Genomic DNA, 18456 nt, shown 5'->3' with positions numbered 1-18456 from the left:
CGAGGCTCGTCGCCACCCACCTGACAGCCTGGAACGTTGCGGACGCGCGGCCGGGAGGGCGGAGGGACCGTGCCCACTTCCAGTCCTTTCAGTCCGGCACGCGGATTGTCGCGACGGGGTTTCAGAAGAACTCGCCGGGGACTCGTGGGCTTCCGGCCGCTGTTTAGTTTCTGTCAGTGACCCCGAGCATCAGGCTCACCGTCCGGGGAGAGAGATGACAATAGTTTTCAGGCTCCCAGCACTCCGGGTCATTAGCGGTTTTCTTAAAAGAGGATCTGGCAGGACGGGTGCACAGCCTGCAACATGGTGATATTAAATAGAAAGATGCTTCCTATGAATAACCGTAAACTTTTGTTTTGTACCAGAGGCACTTAAAACATTTTCAAGAACTGTTATGTATCGTTTGTTTAATTTCCGGATTTGGTTAGTAGCTCCCTTGTGTCATGAACAAACTTGTGTTACTCTCACTGAATCAGGCTTAGTCACAAAACTCGATTTTGCGTGCTGCGCACTCCCGGCGAGCTATTGAAACAAAACCAGGACAGCAGCACGTAATTCTCTTCCTCAACTGGAAACCTCGCCTCCCCTTCCTCTCCCCTCCCAGCCCCCCATTCATCGGTGAAGGCTGAATTTCTTAGATCACAGAGTTGAGACTCCATTTCTCACGTCCACTCCACCTCTCTTCCCCAGCCAACTCACCCTTGACTTCGTTTCTTAAGCTTTTGCTGTTATTTTGTTTGCTGTGTCTGTTTGTCTAAAACCGCTGTTGAGGATGGCAAAATTTGTCTTTTGTGTCATTTGTTTCTGGAAATGGCAACAGAAAAAGCTTCACGGGAACAAAAAGTATCTTTTTAAGGAAGGTGTATTTTTCAGCGGGCGATATTGATGCTTCTGAAGGAAGTCAAATGTTCACATGCAGGGACTGAAATGCACAAAGGAACAGATTTACAGACCTATTTTAAAATGGTTGAAATCCAGCGCAGACATCTCATTGATCCTATCTAGCGCTGAGACTTACTGTGAAAAAGTGGGTGTGTTTGCAGGTTAGAGTTGCTTCTAGAGCAAATGTTTACTTACAGAAAATAACTCCAATCTAACTTTGCAATCTCTCCAAGAACAGCCTCTCAGGAACAGCAGGTTGTGCCGGGTTGAACCTTAGTAGAGGCTCCTTACACAGTTGTCTAAGAACATCTGATCACTTCTGCCTGGGCTCACTTGTAATCAGCAAATGCACTTGAAAGAGGTGTGTCGTCTTCTGTTTTAGATAACAAAAGCACATTAGCTAAACCTATATGCAGAAAGCTGTTTCCATTAGGCTGAAAAAAAGTAAATTTGTGCTTAGACTTTCTCTGCCATAAAAAAAAAAGTAAAAAACGGATATAATTTAAGTTGAAAACTGGAAGTTTGTTATTCCTCTTCCTGACCATTTTTTTTCTTTCTTTGCGCAATCCCATGACTTGACTTTGAGTTTATACAAAAGGGTCAGCTGCTTTCAACTATCAGTCACAGCGGAGGTCCTCATATTGTTAGGTAGAGAGTTTTCTAGTTTCTTTCAGGCCATTGATTCAAATAGAAGTGAATTTAATGGCCTGTAGGGAAACTGAAATTTTGTGATTAGTGTTCAGAATACTAATCCTTTTATGGCCCATATACCCAATGATGCTACTGACTTTTGGAAGGGTGTCTACTTTGTTTTTTCTTAGGGTATCGACAGCTCTGTCTTTAACCATTCAGACTCTCAAGTCTCTGAAAATCCAAGGGTATGGTTGTATCCAGAATTACAAGTTCTGCATGTTTCTCTTCTCACACCTAAATAACACATTCTGCCGTCCAACCTGTGGCCTGCATCTCAGCTTCCATCAAGGGCCTGAACTTGAATCAGCTGATATTGTTATCATTGGTGCGACTCATTTTTGGTACCTAACATGTTGTGCTTAAATCTTTGTTTTGCAGTATTCTGTAATGTATAACGTGACTTAAAGAAGCTTGTTATGCATCCCTTTGTAAAACAGAATGCTTTTATAATAGAAATAATTCCTTCCAGATTCTGTTCCTTTAAAAAAAAAAAATTATTTTTCACTTTTTCAGTGAGCCTGGCTGGGTCAATGGGGGCAGCATGCAACTGTTGATCTTGGGGTCATGAGTTTGAGCCCCACTTTGGGTGTAGAGATTACTTAAATAAATATTTTAAAACATTATTTTTCTTTGTTATTTTCTAGGATTCTATTCTTTTCATGCTTCTGTTGTCATTTATTCCAAAGCTGAGAGCGTATCTGAAATATCTCATTATCCAAGATCTTTATGTCCATTAAATGGGGTCTGTAATGCTCATGTTGAGTCCCAAATTGTGAATTTGCATACCTTCTCCTTAGTCTGACGTTTTTCTCTTTCTAAAGAGAAACACTAAAGAATGGACTGGATTGAGGTTTGCTCTGTGGAACAGGCTTATTTTTTTGTTTGCACTCCACTCTTGGGGTGTTGACAGTGGAGGCGTTGGTGGCCAGAATGATGCTGTGTTATGGTGCCATATGGGCAACAATATGGAGGCCCAGCATGGTTGGTTAAAAATGGAGCAGCCTAAATTCAGTGATTTTTGGCTGAGTCTGTGAATAGCCCTAAGCTTGGTGGTTTTTAGCATAGCCCGTATACTGTACTTAACTCTGTGTATAACTGGAAGGGCCACTGTAGATATTATTTGATTGACAAAGTAGAATCTGTTGTTTAAAAAAAAACACAAAACTTCATGCTTTCTCTTAGAATGAAAATTGTAGGGTATACTGTTAGGTAGTTAGCTTGATGGCAAAGAACAAAATATTATTTATTGTTTTACATTTTTAAAGAATTTTAATTTCAGTATAATTAATATATAGTGTTATATTAGTTTTAGGTATACAGTATAGTGATTTAGCAGTTCTGTGCATCACTCAGTGCTCATCATGACCAAAATATTATTCAATAATGTATCATTACCTATTGATGAATTTTTTTGATTTAGGCTTAATAAGCTGTTCTATGGAATTATGATAAATGCCTTCATCCAAATTCACTTTTTAGAATGCATTGCTGGGGGCACCTGGGTGGCTCAGTGGGTTAAAGCCTCTACCTTCTGCTCAGGTCATGGTCCCAGGGTCCTGGGATCGAGCCCCACATTGGGCTCTCTGCTCGGCGGGGAGCCTGCTTCCTCCTCTCTCTCTCTCTGCCTGCCCCTCTGTCTACTTGTAATCTCTGTCAAATAAATAAATAAAATCTTAAAAAAAAAAAATGAATGCATTGCTGTAGGGGTGCCTGGGTGGTTTAGTTGGTTAAGTATCTGACTTCATCTTAGGTCATGACCTCAGGGTCCTGGAATTAAGCCTCCCGAGTGGGCTCTATCCATGCTTAGCAGGGAGTCTGCTTCTCCCTCTCTGTTTGCCCCTCCCTCCTGCTCACATGCTTGCTCCCTCTCTCTCAAATAAAATCTTTTTAAAAATGTGTTGCTATAGTATTAATAAATGTTGGATTAAAGTTCTGCTGAATTTCTTTTTGGGAATAAAAATTCCTTGAGTTATTGTTGTAACAGGTAATGTTAATACACTTTCTTCCATGGGTTTAGGAGAGAGATCCAGGAAGTATGGATTGAGAATCAGAATGTTCAGATTCTAGTCAAACTTATCTCAAACTGGGGCAGCCGCCTAAGTTCTCTCTGCCTTATTTTCTCATCTATGCAGGTGAAGCAGATGGCCTTTGCAATCTAAGATTGCTTTTGTTCCCTCAATTATCCGATTTCTGTATTCCAGTATTTCAAACTTGCTAATATCTCATAAAACTTTGAGCAGGCTAAATGTCATTTTTTTGTAGGTGGAAGTAAGTCTTCTAAGAATAAGGAGATTTTTTTTCATGCAAGTATTTTAGTCAGTGGTTTTTGTTTCTTATATTTTTCAATTACGATTTGAATTAAAAGAATTATTTGGGCTATTATCCTACGTGATCCAAAAAGCTACGGTATTTTGGAATGATCAACAAAGACGATTCTGCAGAGAAAGTCATTGCTCTCTTTAGATAGACCCTAGAATCGACCGGGCACCTCTTGTGATGACTTGATATGAAATGAGATACTCATTCCTGTCAGGTTGGCTCTCAAAGTGCCAAGCTATGTGAGAAGTGTCACTATTCAGGAATCTGACACCAGCCAAATGACCTGCTGCCCTCAGTCCTTCAAGGAACAATAGAGTCTCAGTAGCATGAGAGGGAATGTCTATCCAGTGGGCTTTTTCTTATGGATTTACTTAGTAGCAACCTTGGATGAGGCTGGCTAGAAAAGAGGGGAAGGGAAAGGGAGGGAGAGAAAATGAACGAGAAAGTATTCCTGATGGTTAGAGGGGCGAGGGGAGGTATGAGGGAATGTCTGCCATGAAAAAGCAGACTGTCAGGTGAGTTTGATTTCTGAAGCATATTCCTGTAATGTACCTTGTAATGAAGAGACTGTTTTCATCCAATATATTTTGAAAGAATTTGTGACTGACCAAATGTTTCTGTCCCCTTAGAATTCATAACTTGCAATCCTAAACACCAAGGTGATGTTGTTAGGAGGTGGGGACTTTAGGAGGTGATTAGAGCCAGGGGGGTGGAGCCTTTGTAAATAGGATTAGTGCCCTTATAAAAAAGGCTTCAGAGAGCTCCCTGCCTCCCACCAGCCACTTGAGGGCACAATAAAAAGATGGCTCTCTGTGAACCTGGCAGGTTATTCTCACCAGGCACCACATCTGCTGATGCCTTGATCTTGGACTTCCCAGGCTCCAGAACTATGAGAAATAAACTTGTGTTGTTATAAGCCACCCAGCCTATAATATTTTGTTATAACAGCCTGAATGGACCAAGACAGAGTATTTGATAACAATTTGCATATGATAATGGTTTTTCTCATGCAATTGGTCTTGGATATTTAACTCTATAAATGTACGGGTTTCGCTTGTTAAGTATAGTGTGATTCAGATTAAAACTATGGACACCTGCTTTGCCAGACTGGCGTTAGATGCAAGAGTTGGGGTCAGACACAATAGGTTGCTCCTGTGGTTTCTGACTGGGAAAGGAAAATTGGATTACAGTGGATGCTTTGTTGGAAAACAACGGAAAATCAAAGGGATGGTATTCTTTGCAGATCTTTAGTACAGCTTTCTTATCTTGCAAAATAAAAGGTTTGCATTTGCAGGATGCAGTAGTTTAGCTGTTTGAAGGAGATTGATTTATGGATAAAAGGCATCACAGTACTCTTAATGGACAGTGCCTTAGAATGGTGAGGAAGGCAGGTGAGATAACTTTAAATTATCACAAATTATTTCATGTCATCAGAGATTAACAACACTAGCACTTTGAGTTCACTTACGACTTTTGAAAACATCTGAATTCTTCATGGATGGGGTTAGGTTTTTTCTTTTGGATTCTAGTTTGTAAGTGGTTTCTCTTCAATGATGTAGAAAAGCAGGTGTCAGTGGAAAGGAAATGGGGTTTAAGGTGAATTTCTTCTATCAGCACACCTGTCCCATGGCTTATAAGAGATCGCTGTGCTGTCCTCAGGCTCTGTTCATTTGTTTCACTTACCTCTTCACACTCTGTTGGGAAACCTGAGAATCTGGGCCCATTTGGCACTACTGTGTTTATTAACTTCTAAATATTTATTACATGTGCTTAAATTCGCTCTTCTATCACCAGGCCAAACTAGAATTTCTAAAGCGTTTTGTCATCTATTTCTTACAAAGTCATGACTCTCAAACTTTTGTTTTATTTTTTTCCCTCCCTCCCATCTTCATTTGATCAGTTCATTTCTTAGACACTTTTGAGTCGGGAAAATGGGGTTCCAGATTTTGTTTGCCAGTAACTAGTTGTGTCATTTAATGTTTCTAGGGCATTTTTTTTTTTAATAAAAATAAATAAACAATTGCTTCTTTGTAGCACAAGGATCCTTCTATACTAGTGATGCCCTGAGAACACTTATTCTTAACTAATATTTTATCTTTTGCTCTTTGCCCCTCCCCCCTTAAAACAAACAAACAAACCCCGATTTCACAAACTCTTTCTTTGTCACTCTTACCTGCTCTCATAATCTTCACAGATTTCCTACACCTATGCTTTGGTTTGATTGAACCCGAAATGGTAATTCTCACAATGTCTTTTTGGGTGGTGGCTCATTAGTACTTCTCTGCACAATTGAGTGCCAGGGTACACAGTCTGAAGCTTAGGACTTTGTGCTTACCATTTTTTCCCCTTACATTTGACGATTGTGAATGACTGCAGTTTTTAATGAATAAGTTTTTAATTTTAATTTTGAAAGTAGTAATAGTGACTAATATGTGTTTCCTAATAGGAGTTTATTACTTTATATCATCGACTTCATTTAAATCTCTCCTAAGACCCGTGAGGTAGACATTGAGTTTCCCAGTATTTCACAGATGACACTAAGGATTGAGACTTTAGGAGTTGTACCTAGCTTCACACAGCTTAAAATAGCAAAGTAGGCATTTGGAACCAGGTTTCTTGATCTCCTAGTAATTTTGATGATCTATTTTATTTTAATTTTTAAGATTTTATTTATTTGAGAGAGAGCACAAGCAGGGGAGGAGCATAGGGAGAGGGAGAAGCAAGTTCCCCGCTGAGCAGAGAGCCTGATGCTAAGGTCTGTCCTGGGACTCTGGGACAATGATCTGAGCTGAAGGCTTAACTGACTGAGCCACCTAGGTGCCCCTGGTGATCTATTTTAAAGCAAGTATCATGAGATGATGTCCATATACCACAGTTCCTTTAACCAGCCTCCATATTGTTGTTGGATATTTAGGCTGTTTCCAGTTTGTGTATATAAATCTCTCAACTCTTGGAAACATCCTAAGGAACGTTTCCTAGAAGTGGCATTTCTAAAACTCAAATGGTAAATATTTTAGGGTTATTGATAGACACAAATTTCCAGATTAGTATCCAGAAAGTTTATATTCGCTTGTACTTCCTTATCAGCATGGAAAGTATTATCATTTGAAGAAATTTTTGCTTTGCACATTGAGAAAAAGTTACTGTTGTATGTTTTGTTATTCATGATGATCTTATTTCAAATATTTACTAATTATTTGTATTTCACTTTCTGTGAATTCATGTATCTTTTCCTATTGGGATGAGCCTTCCAACTTTTTTGGTAGGAAAGTGGTGGCTTTTGAATTTTTTTTTTTTTTAAATGCAGAATTGTCTTGTTGTAGTCTGTTTCTTGGGTCTTCTATTTACACTTTTTGTTTCTTTCTCCCATAATCTGAGTGATGATCAGGCAGAAAGTGTCCCAGATTCTACACAGTGTAAGGGCTGCAGTCAAGAGGGTGTATGATATCCTGACTTTATTATGGAGGATAAGGCAGAGAGAAAGGGCTGGGAGGAAGTTTGAAGGACTAAGAATGAATGGATTTTTATGAAGGCAAACTCAGAGATAGAGCCTAAACTCTTGTATTGTTTCTCTGAATGTTTGGTTAAAAGGGACTTTTAGACACTAATCATTAGGGAAATACAAATGAAAACCACAGTGGGATACCACCTAAAGTCTCAATCCTTAGTGTCATCTGTGAAATATTGGGAAACTCAATGTCTACCTCATGGGTCTTAGGAGAGATTTAAATGAAGTCGATGATGTAAAGTAATACTATTATTACTTTCAAAATTAAAATTAAAAATTTATTCATTAAAAACTGCAGTCATTCTCAATTGTCAAATGTAAGGGGAAAAATAGGATGGCTGCTATATAAAGAAAGAAAGAAAAAGAAAGAAGGGAGGAAGGAAGGAAGGAAAGAAAAGAGAATAGAAGAGAAGACAAAGAGGCAGGAGAGCAGACAGGCAGAAACAAGCAAGTGTTGGGGAGGATGTGGTGAAATTGGAACCCTGGTGGGAATATAAAGGGGAGAGCCACTGTAGAAAAGAATATGGAATATCTTCAAAACATTACATATTGAATTATTATGTGATCAGCACTCCTACTTCTGGTATATGCCCAAAAGAATTGAAAGCAGAGTCTCAAAGAGATACTTGCACACTTACGTCCTTAGCAACATTATTCACCATAGTCAAAAAGTGGAAGCAACCCAAGTGTCCATTGACAGATGAATAGATTAACAAAATGTGGTCTGTATATTCAGCACAATATCATTCAGTCTTAGGGAGGGAGGAATTCGGACACAGGCTAAAGCGTGGATGAAACTTGAGGACATTATGCTCAGTTGAATAAGCCAGTCACCAAGACAAACGTATGAGGTACCTAGGGTAGTCAGATTCATAGAGATGGAAAGTCAAATGGTTGCCAGGGGTTGAAGAGAGGTAGCAAGGGTGACTTGCTGTTTCATGGGTATAGAGTTTCATTTTTATGAGATGAAAGGAGTTCTAGAGCTGGATTAGATTGGTGGTGATGGTTGCTTCCTGCTCCACGTGAATGTACTTAACGCAACTGTACACTTAAAAATGGTTAAGATGGTAAATTTTATGCGTATTTTACTACAACTAAAAAGAGCAGAAAAATAAAGAAGATTCACTGACTTAAAAAAAGTCACTGGAAATAACTGGTTTCATTTTCTGGGCTTGACAGTTTTCTAGTTAGGAGCAAACATCCCAGTCCTCTTGATTTCATATTCATTAAGCACTGTTTTGTTTTCATGTTTGTTTTCTTTTAAAATGCATAAGCCACTTGCAGACTAGGAGAGCCTTTCTCTCCAGAATCACCTGGCATGGTTCGTGGGGAGGAGAGGGGTGATGGAAGGAAAGTTAAAGTTCAGAGGACACTTACATACCCTGGGCCTTTTGGGATGGTCCTTCAACCAGACAGCTGCCTGCAGTCCATGTGTCAATATGACAATTTAGTGATAGTAAATTGGCAGCTGCAGAAGAGAATACAGCGTCTTTAGAAAAGCGCACTGCACAGTTTCAGAGGATTTAGCTCTAGGATTCAAGTAAAGGCATCCTAGTGAGTTCACAATCCGTTTAAAGCAAACCAGGATGATAGGATAAAATTCTAGTAAGACAAGTGGCCTAGGCCACAGATCTATCCAATGGAAGCTTTTCTCGGGAAGATCAGATCCCACCCTCTTCTTGGTCCCTCACTTTATTTTTTTAAAGATTTATTTATTTGACAGAGAGAAATCACAAGTAGACAGAGAGGCAGCCAGAGAGAGAGAGAGAGGGAAGCAAGCTCCCTGCTGAGCAGAGAGCCCGATGCGGGACTTGATCCCAGGACCCTGAGATCATGACCTGAGCCGAAGGCAGCGGCTTAATCCACTGAGCCACCCAGGCGCCCCGGTCCCTCACTTTAAATTGACATTGGCTTTATAAGCAAATAATTTAAATACTCAAAAATCTGAACATGATTTTACTCAAATGCTGCATACTATAAGGTAATCAGTAGTAAGCGTAGGCAGGTACCTATTACTGAAAAGTAGTTTTCAAAGTTTATGCTAATGCTTGGTCATTGTACAAAACACTGCCTCCTATAATTCATCTCAGAACATTTTGGCATTTTGTTTGTTTTTTTATGAGAACTTTCTTTTTCTCCCTATTAGCCTTCAAAATGGACTTCTCTTGAACTACTCCTGCTTCTCATTCCTGCTTTTGCCTTTATTACTTCAGAATTGGATTGTGGAGGTTGTTTTGGCAGGGGTGGGGTTAGAGATATGCAGATGGTTTTTCATTACAGGAAGGATGCATTCCTTTACTAGGTAAGCTTGTTCACACAATGACCTGGAGTAACATTTGCTGGTGACTTGCCAACCTCTACATAAATGTCACATCTTACCTTTGAGGCTTTCAGGTTTAAGAGCTATTGTTGTTGTCCTGATGCTGTGATTGGGATTCTGCCCACCCCGCTAACCGCTCCTCTAAAGCCCCTCCCCCTGCTTCCTCCCTCCCCTTTCTCTTCTTTCTCTCTTCCTCCTCTCCTTCCTTTCTTCCTTTAAAAACACAAGCAGGTCTTGAGTAGCTCAGTGGTAAGAGTGGGGGTGGGGATAGAGAAAACCGTAGAAAGTCTTGTCTAGGGACACTTGGGCAAGCCTCAGGGTAAAAGCTGCCAGCTAAGTGGCTCTGTAGATCTTGTCTTCATAGATCACCATTACAAAGCAGAATAAAGTGACTTGGTGGTTTAACCAGAGTGGCAGTTTTGGACACAGCTTGAGTGAAGGGAAATTGAGAACCAGGCAATCCGAGCTTAGGCATTATGGGCATTAAGAAAATATAAGGGCTCTATTGCCAGGGGCTGTGTATATCTTTGAGGATTTGGGTAGACTCAAGGGTGATAGTACATTCAAACTGTTGCTGTTTTGGGGCGCCTGGGTGGCTCAGTGGGTTAAGTCTCTGCCTTCAGCTCAGGTCATGGTCCCAGGGTCCTGGGATGGACTCTCTGCTCAGCGGGGAGCCTGCTTCCTCCTCCCCCTCTGCCTGTTTTTCTGCCTACTTGTGTGCCCGCGCGCTTTCTCTCTCTCTCTCTCTGTCAAATAAATAAATAAATAAATAAATAATTCTTAAAAAAATAAACTGTTACTGTTTTATACATTTATTGCAGTTAATTACAAATGTACTTTCTTAATTCCGAGAATTAAGAGGAAAATGGATGGGATATTACAAAGATTATGGAATTTGGGTTAAAATCCAAACAAACACTGCCCTTTATCAGCTGTATAGTAGTGGATAGCATATTATCTGAAATTTGATATCCTCACTTGGAAAATGGGGAATATGCCTACTTGGTGATATTGGAAGCCCATCTGGGAAAATCTATTTAAAGGGGTCTCAGTAAAAACCTGTTCTTAAAAATACACATTGTATAAAGAATAATTGATACCATAGTACAGTGTTTAGTACTATGAGAAGTAATGTTCTGTAATGTGATTTAATGTGTTAGGTGTGTGTGTGGGGGGTGGAGGTTGAGTTGAGGGGTAGAGAGAGGGTGTAGTTTGTGGGGACAGAAGGACCTGTTTACATATTTGATCCTGAAACTGGAAGATTTACTTGTTCTGTTGAAGAGTAAATATTTAGGGTTTTAGGCAGGCATGGGAGCCCTAATCTCTTTAGCACTATGCCTATTTAGGGAGGAGAATGCTTCTTAGCCTCTTCTTCTCAACTGTTAATATTGATGTGGTTTTAGGCCAGAGATTTGCTTGTATTTGATGGCAGAAAACTATTTCTAATGGTGGGATTTTGGACAAGTGATGGGTAGCTTTTTACCACTTGGAGCCTGAAGCTTTCTTGGGGGTAGGTGGTGGGGAGCAGGGTTGTGCCTTTGGAGAGGGCCCAGGACAATGGCCTTTCTTGGACTGAAGTTTTCTCAGGAAGCTCCCTTTCAGTGGAGGGATGTCTTATGCAAAGATCCCAATCTCTCCCTCACTGCCCCATCTGGTCCGGATGGTTCTTTTTTATTGCACATAGACTCTAGGGAAAATTGATTGGGTATCCAGTTGCTGGCAATGGCAAGTATCACATTGGCCATTTTTATTGATTTAAGGACCTGGGCTGAATTCTGGACATGTCACGTACAGCTACAGATCTAGGAGCAAAACACTGATATATTTTCATGTTCAGTTTACAACTCAGAGGGATGTTGTAAGGATTAAATGAGATAATGCATTCGTTGTGTTTAGAGCAATGCCTAGTTTATAGAAGTAGTTTCTCCTCGTTCTTCAGGTTTATTCAAGATGCACACACATGTCCTCCTGACTCCCCGAAATCGCTTTCTGAGTAATTGTTGGAGCCCTGATTTCCAGAAATGAGGATTTATCATTAGATTTCTGAAAACCTTCCCTGGCATTACCTTTGTGTCATGAACATACACAGTAGACCTCTTCTTTCTTTTTTTAGTGGTTGGGTTTGGGTTTTACTTTCCCTATTATCTTCTCCTCTGTCTCTCTGCCCCTGACTCACTCTCTCTCTTCCCGTCTGAGGAAGATTCTGGATCTTCCAGTTCTAGTTGACAGCACACAACCCTTCACAGGATAGTGAAGACCCGGGCCATGCCCTCCTCACACTCATGTAATGCACTTTGCTGAGATTGAATATTTATCGCTCGGAAAAGTTTTTCTTCTAAGAAGAGGCTCCCCGAAAAAGGAAGCCTTGAGACTGATAAGTCCCAATTTCTTTCAGAATTGTAAGCCTCATGGATTGTCTTTGATCCCTATTCAGAAAAAATTCAGTCTAGCATCCCTGGGATCATATTTATGAAAATAACAAATATATGCATTTTTTTTTCTGGAAGAGAAACAGCACCCGAAATTTGAACTTGCATTGGTGTGAACATGGCTAACCTCGCCTGACCAAATGAGTTGAGAAAGCGGTTGCAGCTGCTTTCTACTATAGGCACTTTTCTGGCTCTGAACAGCTTAAAAATAATTTGTAAGTAGTTTGCTGTATCAATAATTTAACAAGCCTGTTAATTTTTTTAGGCATTGATAGAGGGTATCTTAGGATGATCAAATATGACATTTGTTTTGGGTTGTCTTTTAAATGAGGAAGTAAGGCAAAGACACAGTGCTATCGAGTGACAAATTACCCCAAACTCCTATTTTAATTCAGTAGTAGTTGAATAGAGTCAAAGGAAAGGAAACGGAAAACTCATTCACTTAAAAATAAATGGGTCTGTTGTATGTCAGACCCAGGTGATGTACCAGAACGCGAAATGGTGGTGGGAGACAGGGTGCATTACTTTTAGATTTAACAAAGAACAATAAAATCCACTAAAAGTTGATCTGCTTTTTACTAGCACCATGTGAAGCTAGTTCTAAACACAGAATGGTAGAGTGTAAAAAATACCTCTCCACAGGGTGCTTGGAGGGCTCAGTCAGCTAAGTGCTCCCGTCATGGTTTTGGCTCAGGTCATGATCTCAGGGTTGCGGATCAGGCCCCATGTTGGACTCTGCTCTCAGTGCTGAAGACTCTCCCCCTCTCCCTCTGCTTCTCACCCTGCTTGTGCTCTCTCTCTAAAATAAATAAATAAGATCTTAAAAAAAAAAAATACCCCGGAATGCTTGGGTCGCTCAATCAGTTAAACGTCTGCCTTCAGCTCATGTCATGATCCCAGGGTCGTTGGATCGAGTCCAGCATTAAACTGCTTGCTCAGTGGGGAGCCTGCTTCTCCCTCTACCTGCAGTTCCCCCTACTTGTGCTCACCGTCTGTTTCTTTCTCTCAGTCAAATAAATACATAAAATCTTAAAAAAAAAAAAATACCCCTCCTCGTCAGGGCACACTGACTGCCATTGGCCCTTTCTCCAGCCTTTTGGAACCCCCCCCTCCAGATGCTGTTTCAGAGCACAGATGTTCTGACAACCACACTTTGAGAAACTGGCAGAGCTAAGAGGCATCCCCTCCCATTTCATATTTTAGGATTCTGAAGCCTACGGAGATGAGGTGACTTGTCCTGTGCCACCCACCTCCGTCCTGGCCGGGCCTGGTGGCTCTGCACTCTCACAGTGCCGTTGCCGAGTGATCGGCTGGTTTCAGTTCCTCTGGGGCTCTCCCAGGAAACGCTACAGTCCAGGAAAAGCTGGAACGGTTGTTCAGCTCACCTGATTGTTAAACCCATGCTGGTCTGGTCATCAGCCAGGGCTGTTCTCATGATAAAAATGGCTACTCTGTCTCTCCCTGATGGTGAGCGGGTGGGGGAGTGGTGGAAAGCAGCTTCCCTGGTGATTGAGAGGCACTGCCTGCCCACCGTCAGTTACCACGTTTCATGGCCTTTTTATTCCAGGTGACTGAAGGGCCCCCGTGGAGTGTAGGTTGGAGCTCTGGAGGGCAGAACTCCGTGTACAGACACCCGGGGCCAGCTGTTGGTGTGGCGTTCCCTCCCCAGCGCATGCATCCTCTATCATAAAGCGTATATGCAGCGTTTTGTTTTCCTTCCCCTTGCACCCAGGCTTCAATGGCTGCCTGCGGGATTGTAAAGGCACCGGGGAACCAACAAAAATAGATGTACCGGTGGCGGGTTTTCACCAGCAGTTATTTCTGAGGAGCATTGGCAGTCAAGTGGTTTTCTATGCATGTACTTTGTGTTCGTGGTTTTGTTGAGTCTTAGGCTGTGTGATGCTCCCTTCTGCTCGTGTTAGGGACCTGTGGTGTATTTGACATCACTGGGCTCTCAGGAGTGAACTCTGCTCACTGTTCACTGCAGTGAACTCTCTCTTAAGAGTTGAACAAGGGAAGTGTTAAAAAACGTCAGTGCTCAGACATTGCTTTGCTCAGAGGTCTGCTTTAGCTTGGGTCTCTAGGCAGGTAGTGGGGCTTTTGAGGCAGCTCCTGGGCCTGCCCACCCCCCATCTGCCAGTGCAGTGGTGCAGAGTTAAGCCATGTAAGTTTGGGTGCAGGGCACCTATGTACTACTTTGAGACCACAGCTTATCATGCTTTCAGTGCTGACTCCCTTTTGCTTAGCACTTCCATACCTTCCGTTTACCCCTTCCTCTTGCACAGACAAAGACCCTCCTCTGTGTTCAAACCTCAGGTAGCCTGGGCAAACCGAATCTCTTGGTCCTGAGCTCTGGAGTTACCGGCTGTTCTGTTACCGCTCACATGTCCCAGGGCAATAGCAAGTTTGGTGCAAATCCATTTAAAAGGATAGTTACCAAGAGCTGTCAGCTCATACTTTGCTTATTTAATTTTGGGGGCTTAAAAAATATGCAATAGATAATATGGAATAAATGTTCTTTTTGTTTTTGAAAATAACTTCGTGGTTTTGGACTTTTTTTTCTGATTAAAAAAAAGAAAGAAAGAAATAGAACTGGTTAAGTTCCACAGTTGCAGAACAGAGGATTATTATTTGGCAGGAGTTGAAGATGTAAACATGTTCCAGTAAAAGCAGAACCAAACCTGTTTAGCCTTTCTCTCCGTCAGTCTCTGTTCTCTTTCCCCGCCAGTGTCTAATTCTTTACTCAGGGGTCAAATCTAAGGAATGTCAGTTCTTTCAAATTGTCTAAAGCTTTTCTGAATTGGATGCATTTGGCTACTAGAAACTCTTATGCCCTACTTAAAAAGCCAACCTAAAAGAGGCAGGGAGCTGCTCTGAATGGGAACTGCTAAAGTAAGTAGTGTATGATAATACATTTTGGGAGTTGACACAGATTATACTTAATACTTGCCGGTGGAACGAACCACAGTCCTTTTGGCTCTGAGGTTCAATGTTTGAATTTGTGGAGCGAGTGAGACCGAGAGAGAAAGGGGGAGAGAGAACACACACACACACACACACACACATACACACACACTACACACGCACACGCTCTGCCATGTGTATACAACAAAAGGGAGCAAAGAACCCTGACTTTGGCTTAAAATCCCATCTTGGTGGAACCCTAGTCCAACAAATACCCATTAGAAAGCCCTGCACTCAAAGGTGCCGTCGTCACTTGCTTAACAAACATTCATACAGTGTTGTTAGAAAAGTGCTTCATTTTTCCTGAAACAAGCTTTTTATTCTTTGCAGTGTGAAGATAAGAGGCAACCCTAATTCTTATTCTATACATCAAAACCCAATGTTCACCTGAAGGTCATTGGTTCTTTATGAAGGACTTTGGTACTTGCCACCAAGTGTGCAAGTGTGTGCATAGGCTTGGATAAGTGCGTGTGTTTATGTATAAAATCTGATTAGTATCTGGTTATAAAATTGAATAAATTAAATAAATTATTTGGAAAGGAAAGAGCAGGTGAGAAAGTGAGAGAGAGAACCTCTGTCAAAACACTCCTTTTCGGGACGCCTGGGTGGCTCAGTTGGTTGAGCAGCTGCCTTCGGCTCAGGTCATGGTCCCGGCGTCCTGGGATCGAGTCCCACATTGGGCTCCTTGCTCCACGGGGAGTCTGCTTCTCCCTCTGACTCTGCCTGCCACTCTGTCTGCCTGTGCTCGCTCTCTCTCTCTCTGACAAATAAAATCTTAAAAAAAAAACAAAAACAAAAAACCCGCTCCTTTTCTTTCCCATCTTATGTAGTGAGAATGTTTTACAAGGATATGCATTAATAAAGGAACAAAAATATGGTATTTTTACCTCCTTTTTTGTAAGAGCAAGTTAAGGATGTTAAGCAGGGGATAGGCAAATAAGTTTGTTGAAATGCTTCTGTATCCTGTTTCTTGAATGTGGAAGGTTTGAGATTTGTAGTGTGAGACAAGGAAAGCAGAGCTACCATATACTTGGGATTTGAAAAACCCATGTATTTCAAATACTAAGTAATTACAATCTAAAGATGCTGTATTTGTTTAGAAAATACCTTTTTTTTTTTTTTTTTTAAAGAGTGAGAGGTGGGTAGGGGCAGAGGGAGGGTAAGAGAAAGAATCTTAAACAGGCTTCATGCCCAGTGTGCAGCCCTGAGATCATGGCTTGAACTGAAATCAACAGTCGGATGCTTAACTGACTGAGCCACCCAGGTGCCCTGAAAATAAGGTCTTTAAGACTTGCTGTGTTTGTATTTTTAAAATTATAATCACCCTAAACACATGTAACTTTTAACCTGCATTTTTTTTTTTTTTTAGTTAAGTCCATCTTTCTATTCAATTTGTTCATTTCTTTTCTTTAGGAGTACCAAGTATAATATGTTAGATTGCTTTAGTTTGCCCTTCATATCCACCTCTCCTCTAGAATCATTTTAATATTTTTTTCCATGTGGTTCTATTAATCTTCCTCTAGCCTATGTGATAGGTATCTCTTTCATTCATGCTTATTCTGTTTATTCTGTTGCTTTTCATGTTTAATCTTTTCTTAATCTTTACCTTCTCTTCTATGGCTATTTCCATTTCCATTTTTTTTTTTTGGGGGTAGTTTTATGATCACTTTTCTGAACCCAAGTATCTCTTCTTTGATTTTATTTCTTTATTTCTCCCCCCCCCCCACTTTTTTTTTGTGGGGGGGATGCAAACATATGACCTGGAAAGTCTTTAAAATTTTTGTTTGACAACATCCTATATTCCTGGGGTTATTATTTTCTGTTTGCCTTCTGCTTCTTACTATTGTGTGATTTTTATGCTTATGTTGTTCTAGGTCCTACACATGCCCTTTAGTCAAAAACACAGAAAATATTGGATGATTTTCTGCTTATTTTATAAAGGAGAGAGTACCATAAAACCTGCTTGTTAAAATTTCTTATTGTTTTTGGACTTATAACATTATTGAATTGTTTTCTTTAAAAATAATATGGGGGCACCTGGGTGGCTCAGTCAGTTCAGTGGCTGTCTCTTAGTTTTGGCTCAGGTCATAATCTTGGGGTTGTGAGATCCAGCCTCCCACTGGGCTCTGTGCTCAGCAAGGAGTCTGCTTGGGATTCTCTCTACTTCATCTGCCTTTCTCCCACCTGCTCTCACTTGCTCTCTCTAAAAATAAATAAGTAAATCTTTAAAAAATTAGCATGTTTCATTGATGAAACTCAGTATTTTGTGATTACCTTTTCATATGAGTCTGAAATGTTCAAATGACCTTAGCACTACAGTTGTGTACAAGTTCTCCAGATCCTTTTTGAGCTCTGTGGTATAACAATATTTTTTCCAAATTTTGCATGGTAATAGAATGGGATAATGGGATTTTCACATTAGTTTTAAATGGGACTTCTGAATTTTTTCTCCCCTGTTTTGGAAATGTAAGACATAATGTACAGTGAATCTCTTGTTACAGTATTATCTTGGCAGTAACTATTTGTTAATTTCTTATGTATTTATTTGTGGATTTTTAAATGTTTCTATGTCTAACATGATTAATTATGCTATAAAACAACTAGTATTTGGAACATTTTAACATTTAAAAATGTAAAACCTCTTACTCCATTTAAAAAATTATTTTAAAAATCTTAGTGTTGTATATCTTTATCTCTTAAGAAACTCCCATTGCAGAAAAAAGCAAAAAATTTTCATTTTCACTATTTTCTCAATTCAGCTGTCTTCCCTAGATGTGAGTAGTATTAGCACTGATATGTATCTTTTTGCAGAAACTTTTCAATGCATCTACCTACCTACCTACACACAAGGAAATACAAAGTTTAAAACATGAATGATATACTTTAAGTCCTGTTCTGAAACTTTTTTTTCCACTTAATATTACATCTTGAAGATTTTAAATGGTTGGCGGATATAGAGCCATTTTATTCTTTTTATCATAATTGCATGATATCCCATTGTTTGGATGTTACATGATTCTTTAACTGTTTTTCTATGGAAGTTATTAGAAACAATGCTATAGCATCATTCTTGTACAGAACTGTTTTTACTCAGCTGTATTTCTATAAGCCAACATAGAAGTAGAACTTCTAGGTCAGATGATTTACAAAGTTAAAATTTTAATACATGCTGCCAAAACCTTTTGAGAAAAATTTTTATCAGTTTACCAGCCCCCTCTCCCCAACCCTGAATGAGAAAACCTCCCCATCCTGGTGTAACTTGCTGCAAATGTGAAGTAATTTTGACAAACTGCTTTATCTATAAAGAAAATAACTTTTTTATTTTACTTTTCTTTTTTAAA

At 40.2% G+C, this 18456-nt stretch overlaps 1 protein-coding gene and 1 long non-coding RNA gene across 4 annotated transcripts in view; one reads left to right on the top strand and one right to left on the bottom strand.

Moving 5' to 3' along the window:
• LOC123388012 overlaps positions 1-448 on the bottom strand; it is a 40842-nt gene extending 40394 nt beyond the window's left edge. Inside the window, exon 1 of the long non-coding RNA XR_006602556.1 lies at positions 21-448. This is a non-coding gene — a long non-coding RNA (uncharacterized LOC123388012). The remainder of the gene's footprint in view (positions 1-20) is intronic.
• CERS6 (ceramide synthase 6) overlaps positions 1-18456 on the top strand; it is a 314544-nt gene that overhangs the window by 852 nt on the left and 295236 nt on the right. The window lies entirely within an intron of this gene.

The sequence above is a fragment of the Mustela putorius genome, unplaced genomic scaffold (assembly GCF_011764305.1).
Source record: "Mustela putorius furo isolate JIRA1106 unplaced genomic scaffold, ASM1176430v1.1 tig00003869_pilon_pilon_pilon, whole genome shotgun sequence".
In the NCBI taxonomy this organism is placed as follows: domain Eukaryota; kingdom Metazoa; phylum Chordata; class Mammalia; order Carnivora; family Mustelidae; genus Mustela; species Mustela putorius.
Note: the sequence above shows the minus strand (reverse complement) of the source record. Positions and strands in the feature narration are given on the sequence as shown.